Raw genomic sequence first — 12,059 nt, 5'->3', positions numbered from 1 at the left:
TAATGTATTCTAATCCTAGGAGGGCTTCCATATTCTGCTATCCTATTTTGGGCTACAGGATGGACAGCATGCGAGGACTAGATACATTTTTCTCTTCCGCAGTGGGTAAAGGATCCTTTCAAAGGGGAGGGGACTTAGTCACCCCTTCTTGCAAGCCTCATATTGACAGACGTTTGTCCTGTTTTTTTACAGGATGGGGTACATGCCCCTGCCCTCACCTTCCTGGTCCCCCATTCTGCATTCTGGCAAAAGGGCCTGACTAATATTTTAAAGAAAAACACAATCATTTGAGAAAAGAAAATAAATGCCCTATTATCTCCACACACTTGTAAAGAGTTTTGCTGTGCATTTAGGGATAATGTATTTTGAAAAGAATATATTGCAGAACTATAAACCTATCCTGACCTGCTATATCATTTAACAATGGACACCCACACAAAATGTAACACAATTTTGAGATATATATATATAGAGACAGACAGACAGATAGATCAAAATTATAAACGCAACGCTTGTTTTTACCCCCGTTTTTCATGAGTTCAAAGATCTAAGAAAACCAGGATTCATCCGTGAAGAGAACACCTCTTCAAAGTGCCAGACGCCACTGGATGTGAGCATTTGCCCACCCAAGACAATCACAATGATGAACTACAGTCAGGTCGAGACCCCGATGAGGACGATGAGCATGCAGATGAGCTTCCCTGAGATGCTTTCTGACAGTTTGTGCATAAATTCTTTGGTTATGCAAACCGATTGTTGCAGCAGCTGTCCGGGTGGCTGGTCTCAGATGATCTTGGAGGTGAAGATGTTGCATGTGGAGGTCCTGGGCTGGTGTGGTTACATTTGCTCTGCGGTTGTGAGGCCGGTTTGATGTACTGCCAAATTTTCTGAAACACCTTTGGAGACAACTTATGGTAGAGAAATGAACATTAAATTCACGGGCAACAGCTCTGGTGGACGTTCCTGCAGTCAACATGCCAATTGCACACTCCCTCAAAACTTGCGACATCTGTGGCATTGTGCTGTGTGATAAAACTGCACATTTTAGAGTGGCCTTTTATTGTGGCCAGCCTAAGGCACATCTGTGCAATAATCATGCTGTCTTATCAGCATCTTGATATGCCACACCTGTGAGGTGGATTGATTATCTCAGCAAAGGAGGAGTGCTCACTAACACAGATTTAAGCCCCGTACACACGTACCGATCGTCGGCCGAACGATCGGCCGTCTTTTGTCCAGGGCTGTCATGTCTGTTGAAAACTGCAAAAGACTGCACACGAATTTTGTCGGCCAACAACAGCCGCCTGCAGAAGTGATGTCATGTGATGGTTAACTTTCCTTGTCTTTTTTCTTTTCTGAGCATGCCCAGTCTTGCAAATCTGCTGTCTGTCGGCCGAAATCTGTACTGACTGACGCACAATCGGCCGTTCTGTTGTCGGCATACAAAAATTTTAATGCCTGCAGGACAGACTCTGTTCGGCCAAAAATGCGCTGTCGGCTGTCGGAAGCATCATACTAAAAAGCCTACAATCGGCCGATCGGTCGGCGGCCGAATATTTGCGGCCGACAATCGGTACGTGTGTACGGGGCTTTAGACAGATTTGTGAACAATTGTGCACATAGAAAAAGTCTTAGATCTTTGAGGTCCCCTCATGAAAAATGGGGGCAAAAAAAGTGTTGCGTTTATAATTTTGTTCAGGATAGATAGATAGATAGATAGATAGATAGATAGATAGATAGATAGATAGATAGATAGATAGATAGATAGATAGATAGATAGATAGATAGATAGATAGATAGATAGATAGATAGATAGATAGATAGATAGATAGATAGATAGATAGATAGATAGATAGATAGATAGATAGATAGATAGATAGATAGATAGATAGATAGATAGATAGATAGATAGATAGATAGATAGATAGATAGATAGATAGATAGATAGATAGATAGATAGATAGATAGATAGATAGATAGATAGATAGATAGATAGATAGATAGATAGATAGATAGATAGATAGATAGATAGATAGATAGATAGATAGATAGATAGATAGATAGATAGATAGATAGATAGATAGATAGATAGATAGATAGATAGATAGATAGATAGATAGATAGATAGATAGATAGATAGATAGATAGATAGATAGATAGATAGATAGATAGATAGATAGATAGATAGATAGATAGATAGATAGATAGATAGATAGATAGATAGATAGATAGATAGATAGATAGATAGATAGATAGATAGATAGATAGATAGATAGATAGATAGATAATATAAATATTAACAGTAAAATCATTGGATCTCCTAGCTCTGTAAACTATAAAGATTTATAAAGAATTTGTGAATATTCACATAATAAAATATATTAAAATGATATACAATATTCATGCCATGATAAAAAATATATACACACAAAGCATCATTTTCATAATAAAAAAAAATAGAAAGAAAGAAAGTTGTTAGATTCCAAAAAGATTTCTGGAAAACTGTTGGGAGATGAATAGTGTATCTAGCATTTCTAATGTTTAAAAAAAAAATACAAATGTTTACACTAGTTACTAACTAGTTATAAACTACTTACAGCAAAGGCAAAAAAAATTAAAAATGCAGTTCTGCTTTTCATATGTTAACATTACATATGACTATGGAGTAATAGAAGTACAGTCTGTGAGCTCTGCTGTTCAGAGCTGCTACCGCTGCACTGCCTAGACCTGCTTACAGTCGGACTACATGCCCAAATTCAAAAACAGCCTAGTACAGACAGAGGTTTCCAGGGGACAGTTTTAGACATCTTCTTTGCCCTGCAGCACAATCATAACAAGCCATAACACACCCATCATAGTATCTTGCTCCTGGTACTCTCTTTACCTAAAAACCGGTTGATATAATACTGTCACTAGCACTTCACCGAACGCCCGTTGCTCAGTTATTTTGGATGCTGCACAGTCAGCTTGCCTCCTACCTGAACTCCTCCCTCCTGCATTGTTTTTTTTTTTTTTTTCCACTTTTTTTATAATTTTCTGTGCGGCTTGTGAATTTTACCTTTTCTGCTGGAGTGCAAAGGGGAGCCCCCTTCCATTGTTGTAGGCTGACTCTTATGCTGTTCTAGCTGCCACCACGATAAATGAAGGGTACCTTATCACACTTGCACTGGGAAGATGGAGACCATCCGATCTTTATCATGCCTCTCTTCATACAAAAGAAGTGTTTCTTTTTTAAAAAAAATGGAGGCAGTGGATGGACAGAGGTTTCCCTCCCCTCCTTGAAACCAACCCTACTTCTCTCACTTCGGTACAGGATGACAGGAACATGAGCATATGCTGAGGGCTTTTGTACCACCCTGAATGTTATGCCATCATGCCTGACGTACATTTCAAATTACTGCCGGTGCATTCTTCTTACTGGGGGGGAAGAGTGGGTTGGTGAAAGGTGGGAGGTCCTCTCTCTGTCATTTCAACTCCCTACAATTTCAAGGAGGCATCACTCTATATACTATTTTCTCTATCCCCTAGGAGGAGAAGAAGATTTGTGCTGGGAGGGGGTATTTGGAGAGGGGAGAATTTGTGCTTGGAGGGGAAATTTGAGGGGTGAGAATGTGCGCTAACAGTGCTTTTTTGAGGAGGGATAGTTGTGCTAGCAGGGAACATTTGGGGAGAGAGAGGCTTTGAGTTTAGAGAGGATGGGGGGAAAGATTTGTGCTGGGAGGGAGATTTCAGCAGGCAGAGATGTGTACTGGGAGGAGGGAGAATATTTGTTTGTGGAAATATTTGGCTCGGAAAGGGAATGTATGCTTAGGGCCTAAGTGTGCCAATTAGTGCTCAATTTTCTTTTTTTTTTTATATTGCTAAAACATTATACTCCTACATCTTGTGGAGGGGGGACATAGTTTGGTGTCTTAACTCTGGGCACTGGATGGCCTTGTCCCGGCTCTGATTACACCATATCGGGCTATGTTTTGTATACCCAGTGACATGTTGTAGGTATTTAGCCTTGTTCCCTATTTTTTGAATGAGACTGTACGTCGGTAAGAGCTTATTTGGTTTAGCAAATCTAAGGCCCTCAATACCCTGAGACTGAGTCTCTCTGGATATGGGCAAGTATAATATGGGTCACATATATACTCAAATATTTAAATTTATCTGTGATAGGTATGGGACAAGCAGGGGTGTTTGGTTGTGTGGAATCGTCCAGTATGAGCAGTGCTGATTTAGTCCAATTGATTGTTAGCTCAGAGTATTGGCCAAAGTCTTGGACAGTTGACATGACAGTTTTCGGAGACAGAGTGGTATCCCCCAGCAGTAGTAACATGTCGTCTGCATACAACACTGCAATACAAACTCTGCAATACAAACCCGTAACTAAAGGGTTAGCTCCTATGAGGGTAGCTAATGGTTCAATTGTGAGCACAAAGAGCCTAGTACCTCTGCTCAAAGCAAATGAAGCTGAGACCTTATCCAGAACTGTTATGGAGCCAAATGGTGCACTGTAAAGGAGGAAAACCCAGGATATAAACGGTGTTCCAATATCAAATTTGGTTAGATCCAGCCAGAGATAGTCCCATTCAACACTATCAAATGCTTTGTGAGCATCAAGGGATAGTAAAGCTTTGCAGGGGTCTGTATATTAATAAAAAGTCTCCGCAGGTTGACTGCTGTTAACTTATGAGGCATAAAACCTGCCTGGTCCTGCTGCACCACCGACAGTACGACCTCATTCAGCCTAAGGGCCAAAAGTTTATAATTGCTCTGGAGAGCAAGGAGATCGGCCTATATGAGCTTGAATATAAAGAGTCCTTGCCCAGTTTTAAAAGCCGGCCACCAGAGCTTGTGACATGGATGCCAGAAGACCTCCCTCTTTCAATGAAGCATTAAACACCTTTAGCAGGGGAGCATGACTGGTGCGCGAATAAGATGGCCTCACACAGGATCAACAAAACCCACTTCTGCCTGCTTCCTATCTGAGAATCCCAGCGTCCCTGACCAATATAATACTGCCGGTAGCCTCATGGTGCCATGGTGCTCAAACGAAAAGACGGTCGGGTCCCACAAAAACTCACAGAGTACATGTACCAGCCATCCCTGAGGCACAGCCAAAATGGTACCACGGCCGACTCACACACTGCAGCACCAGTGGCTCTCCCTCACCTGCAGCCTGAACACAGTGAGCTCCCAATACAAGTTGGGAGATCCTCCATTACCAGCAACAGGGTCACCGCTGTCTTCACCAGGCTCCCCTGCTTTAAACAGCCCAGCAAAATCCAAGATAAGATTGGACCCATCTGCTTTAAACCATGATGTGAGCCACGCTTCTTTTTCTCCTTTGCCTTCCACACTAGCATTGCAAACACCACAAAATGATCCCATTGCCTCCTTCCCCATTATGGGACAGACTGTAAATTACACTACGCTAAAAGACATGTTAATGTCCTTAAGAAGCTCTCTTCAAGCAGACATGCTTTCTTTCATGCATAACTTTGGCCACGGTATCACTGTAATAGAGGACAGACTTTCCCATGTTGAAACTAACATTGGAGACATCACTACCGTTGTCAATGACATAATTGACACCCAAGAAAGTCATATGCAAGATAATAAGTGGATAAAAGATAAATTGGCAGATTTAGAAGATAGATCCCGCCACAACAACATTAAGATCTGCGGAATCCTGGAATTAATACAAAATCCTTACCTATGTTCTTATGCCCATGGCCAGATCAAATCTCTATTACCTGAATTAAAGAATATTGAATTGGTCATTAACCACATGATTTTTTCATCTTTTGTTTGTATTAGCACGTTTCATTTTGGATGTTTATTCATACCTTTTGTATACTGTCATTTATGACTATATAATTTTTATGCACCGTACAGTATATGTAAGGATTTGGATATCGATAGGATCTTTGCAGTATCATTGTTTCACATTGGTTCACATTCAGCACAATTTATGTGAAATTACTTCAGCATTTTTATCCATTTGAATTAGCACCGATCTTGCTCACTATACAATAGCTGTGAGTCCCCTCCTGGAAGTCCACTGGGTCTGGCAGGCTCAAAATACATGTAGAAGATACCCCATAGTGTAGTATGTAAAAGTATTGCAAAAACCAGTGCAGATAAACTCACATTTAGATGTTCACTTATCAGCGGGGGAAAGCCGGGACAGTTCCGTGTTCCACGGTCCTAGTTCCCCTAACCAGAAGTGACGTGTGACGCTGGAAACTCAGCTCTACGCGTTTTGTCACATCAACGTCATCTGGAGCAGCGGATGGGGCCAGGATTTGTTAAAAGGGGCTTCCTGATAAACCCTCTGCCTGCAGACCCCCACAACCACAGCCCAGGGTTGTGGGGAAGAGGCCCTTGTTTCCATCAACATAGGGACAAGGTGCTTTGGGGTGGGGAGCACCCCCTGCCCCAAAGCACCCCCTCATTTTCAAGACATGTGGCCTGGTATGGTTCAGGAAGGGGGCTGCACTTGCTCTTTCCCCTTTTCCTGCCAGGCTACATGTGCGGATAAGGGTCTAGTATGAATTTTGGGGGCAAACCACACCATTATTTTTTACATTTTGGCATGGGGGTTCCTCTCAAAATCCATACCAGACCTAAGGGTCTGGTATAGATGTTGGGGAGGACCCCATTTTTTTTTTTTTTTTTGCATTTTTGTATTGCCAGCAATGTTTTTTTTTTTTAATTTAGCTGTCAGCAGGGAAGCCCACTGATAGCTGATAACTCATCTGTTGTTAAGGATGTGGTGACCGGCTTCCCAACCCGCTCCTTATTAACCAGCTGTTCACTGTGCCCTAATTGGGTAAAGCCTTGCACCTGACCAGCAGTCAGATGCATTGGTTCAGCCAATCGGGGCTTAGAATGTACTTTCCAGCATGCAAAGCATTGTGGGGTGCTCGGTGGGCAAACATCCGGCTGAGCGCCTCAAAAATTCTGGTGTTCGCCGGGGGTGCTTTTCAGGGCTTGAACTTTTCACCCATTACTAATTAAAATATTCTTTTACATAGGATGACCTATGAGGCTAGATGGTGTCCAGAAGAATTCACAAACATATGGCTCAGATGAATAGAATAATCTGATATGGTTGTAGAAAGCTGGTATGATGTTATTATAAAAAAATTAAAGCAAAAAAGTAGACGCTAGTACTAGTGCTCAAATTCTCAATCCGTATTGTAAAAGTGAAACAGTGCCAACACTGAAATATAGTGCTATGATAATCCATTATTAGGGATGAGCTAAACAAAATATTGTGTCATACAAAATGTATAAAACACTAAGACATAAATGAATAAATATTAATGTGATATATAGAAAAATAGTGCAAAATAGTGAGTCCAAAAAATATCAGTGTGATGTATCCAACACCGTATATTCGAATGAAGGATGAGAAAATAATCCACCTAGGGAGCTGTGACAAATTGAATGCTCACCAGAAGCTGGCAGGTCCCAGGGGCCTAAAACACTCAATACACATTCCAGGCCACTGTGGATAAGCGCTCTCCTCCTCCTCTCTCCTCCAGAAAGTGTCCCCTGGACCGCTCACCAAGTATATATAGCAAAATGGGAAACAAGAAGCCCAATAGTGTAATCCTGTTTATTCAGTATAAAATAGAAAAATATAACGTGGGTGCTTAAAAAGTGCCCTACTGGCACAGGAAAGGATCGCCAAAGTTGGAATGTTGTAGCCCATAAAACGAGATGTAAATCCTCACTTCCAGTTGCAGCTGGCAACTTCCTATGACTATGTTAAATGTGACGAAAGGCGTCAGGAACGTTTTTATTGCCACCTGATTACATTCCTTATGTGCTGTTTCACGGATGACTGTAAGTGTATCTCTTTTACTTTAATAAATCTCCTAAAACGGTTTTACACTATGTCCGTATTGTCTGGTTTACTGTATCCCTGCACATGTACATCTGAGTGGGAGATCCTGGTATCCTCAGTAGAGACTCCTTGGCCACCCGTTTGAGAATCCAGTGATCTAGTCACGTTTGGAAATATCTATGATCATTAACCAGCTTTGTATGACACATTTGCTATATGGTAATTTGGGTCCATACCCTCCGGTGAGTGCATTCATTTTTATTCTGCTGGTGTGGGGATCTATCCACAATATACTATCACCTTTATGAATTTGGATGCCACATTTCACTTGGGACTCACTTCATGTGAACTTTCAATTCGTTTAATTTCATTATTGGTTTTATACTCATTTGCACACATACTTTATGAGAGTTTGTATATGTTGTTTAGCGCTGCACTTATTTTATATAATTTACATTTGGACAACTCATGTCAGTTGAGGGGTAGTGATGTCGCAAACCTAAAATTTGCCGTTCGCGAACGGCGAACGCGAACCTCCGCGAATGTTCGCGAACCGGCGAACCGGGCAAACCGCCATAGACTTTAATAAGCAGGCGAATTTTAAAACCCACAGGAACTCTTTCTGGCCACAATAGTGATGGAAAAGTTGTTTCAAGGGGACTAACACCTGGACTGTGGCATGCCGGAGGGGGATCCATGGCAAAACTCCCATGGAAAATTACGTAGTTGATGCAGAGTCGGGTTTTAATCCATAAAGGGCATAAATCACCTAACATTCCTAAATTGTTTGGAATAACGTGCTTTAAAACATCCAGTGTGTGCATACGATCAGGTATGATGTTGTATCGATCAGGTAGTGTAAGGGTTACGCCCGCTTCACAGTGACAGACCAAACTCCACGTTTAACAGTCAGTCAGTCAGTCAGTCCATTTGCCCATTGCACAACCGCAAACTCCCCATTTGCACAAGGTTGGATACCAAGTTAGGGTGGCCTGCCTCTGCCTGTCATTTTTTTTTAGATTTGTGGTACTATACGTGCAAGCTGCTGTGCCACCATATATATGAGTGGTGGGCACTGCAGTGGGCACAGTACACTCTGTGGACCTGACAGTCACTGGCAGGCCAGGCAACTGCAATTATAAAAAAAATATATATTTTTTTAATTTGCAAGCTGCTGTGCCACCGTATATATCAGTGGTGGGCACTGCAGTGGGCACAGTACACTCTGTGGACCTGACAGTCACTGGCAGACCAGGCAACTGCAATTATAAAAAATATATATTTTTTTCAATTTGCAAGCTGCTGTGCCACCGTATATATCAGTGGTGGGCACTGCAGTGGGCACAGTACACTCTGTGGACCTGACACACACTGCAATTATGACAGAGGAAAAAAAAAATATTTTTAAAACTGCAAGGTACTGTGCCACCCGATATGAGTGTGGTGTGCACACAGTACAGTCTGTGGTGGGTCTGTGGCCTCTCACACACGGCGGGCAGGCAACTGCAGTGCACAATATATATATATACCGTATTTTCCGGCGTATAAGACGACTGGGCGTATAAGATGAGCCCCCTAATTTTCATCTACCGGTAATACTTATACTTAGGTTACCTTGGAGATATTATACTCGGCGTATAAGACGACCCCCCATTTTTGGGGGATTTTTTTGAGGTTCAAAAGTAGTCTTATACGCCAGAAAATACAGTATATATATATATATATATATATATATATATATATATATATATATATATATATATATATAAAAAATTACTAAAATACCAGCCCTAAAAAGGGCTTTTTGGGGTGCTGTTAGGATGCTGTCCTTACAGCAGGAGTGGACCGAGAACACTGAGTAACAAGACAGAGAACACTGACTAACAACTGTCCCTATTAACAGCAGCAGCACTCTCCCTGCTCTCACTAACACACTGCTTCAGAATGATCTAAGATGGATGCTGCCCTTGCTTTTTTATAGGAGGTGGGAGGGTGTGGGAGGGAGGCTATGCTGATTGGCTGGAATGTGTCTGCTGACTGTGAGGTACAGGGTCAAAGTTTGCCTCAATGATGAAGTATAGGGGGCGGACCGAACATCGCATATGTTCACCCGCAGTGGCGGACGCGAACAAGCGATGTTCACCGGGAACTGTCCGCCGGCGAACAGTTCAGGACATCTCTATTGAGGGGCTGGCGGCTCACTTTTTCCTTTTGAGTTAGTGCAGTTTGGATACATTTTTTCACTTGATTATAGTAGGCAAGCATTACTTCACCTATAGTAGCCCCATTTCCTTAAAGCAAGCAAGCCTACAGGAACTTTGTTATCCCTATGACTTAAATATTAACTTCACTTACCTGGAAAAAATGTAGCAAATAAAAACAATATTAGCATATGCAATTGCTACACAGGAAAACATTGTAATTTAATATTACAATCTGCATTTGGTGTACAGAAAACATCCAAAAATCGAATTTCCTGCTTGTGTGAAGAACTCTAAGATGCAAGCCAGGTTTAGGCATTCTCTGCAACAAAAATGTCATTTTTACTAAAATATTTTGGTGAGATATTCCCTAAGCTTTGAATACTTCTGAAGGGATGCAGACACCACAGCTTTCCTCATCAGAACACTTAAAGTGCAGGAGCCGATTATATTGAATTAATCACTCCCATTAAGAATCTTCAAGCAATACAAGCATTATTTCCAGTAGGAATGAGCTTCGAGTTCGAGTCGAACATAAGTTTGAGTCGAACATAAGTTCGACTCGAACATTGGCTGTTTGCTCGTTCGTCGAATGATGAACAAATGGGCTTCTTTGCCGGAACTTCGAGTTCACGCATTATCATGGACTCTGACCTCTGATTCCAATAAATCACCTTGGTGGCTAGGAGATCGAACCCACAACCATCTCAATTGCAAGCCTGGTATTTTACCACCTATGCCACTGTCAAGCCTGCTTAGGTTGAACACACTCTCCCTAACTTCTATCACATCCACTGTGTGTTGGGTGAGATAGAAGTTAGTTAGTTAGTTAGTTAGTTAGTTAGTTAGTTAGTTAGTTAGGCAGGGAGAGTGTGTTCAGTCTAAGCCTGCTTGACGGTGGCATAAGTGGTAGAATCCCAGGCTTGCAATTGTGAGGTTGTGGGTTTGCATCCCATGGCCAGTGGGTGATTTATAAGTGGAATTCTATTGTTAATAATACATTGCTGGCAGGGAGAGAGATTTTTTTGCTTTTTACAGTTTGCTGAGATCAGGTAGTGCAGTGTATACCACAAAGTTTTATATATATCAGTTTATGTCAATATTGCTGAAAAAAACGGTGTGGGGTCCCCCCAGTCCATACCAGACCCCTTAGGTGGGGTTCCCCCTAAAATCCATACCAGACCCTTATCCGAGCACACAGCCTGGCTGGCCAGGATGGGGGTGGGGGCGAGCGAGCGTCAGTAATTTATTCACTGCACCTGAGCAGTGCATTGTGGGGCGGCTCGTGATGTCAGATCAATATAAAAGAGCTGTCAAACTCAAAACAGCTCATAGCGCGGGAAGAGTCCGAAGAGGCAGGAGCTTTTTTTTTTGTTGTTTTCTACTTTTCAGGCGGGCGGGCGCCGTGATCATCGGGGGACACTATTTTTTTATTTTTATTTTTTAATAAAGGTCTTGTCCAAAACTGGCTTTTGTCTTTATTTTTTTGTACACTTTTTTGGTGAATGGGTAGGGGTACAATGTACCTGAGATCCATTCACATGGGGGGCCAGGATCTGGGGGGCCCCCTTGTTACAGCCCAGGGTTGTGGGGAAGAGACCCCTGTGACCATAAACATGGGGGCAAGGTGCTTTGGGGTAGGGGGGCAGAGCACCCACCCCCCATGTTGAGGGCATGTGGCATGGTATGGTTAAGGGGGGTGCCCCCACCCCATCCTGGCCAGCCAGGCTGTGTGCTTGGATAAGGGTCTGGTATGGATTTCAGAGGGAACCCCACATATTTTTTTTATTTTGAACAAAAAGAAAGCAGCGCCAGCTTAGTGAAGCATTAAGGTTTATTAATAAAAAAAACACATAGTGACTTACTCTTAGGTAAGTAAGGGCCGGTTCGGTAGGTAAATGGGATCATCCATCTTTTTGTCCTGGATACCGTTGCAGAAAGGAGGGGTGCAGGGTGCCGGTGGTGCGTGGAGGCTGTTGTCTGGCAGCCTGTCTGATGGTGCTGTGGTGGTG

The sequence above is a fragment of the Pelophylax lessonae genome, assembly GCF_965119305.1.
Source record: "Pelophylax lessonae genome assembly, chromosome: 7".
Lineage (NCBI taxonomy): Eukaryota > Metazoa > Chordata > Amphibia > Anura > Ranidae > Pelophylax > Pelophylax lessonae.
This window is presented reverse-complemented; position numbering follows the sequence as displayed.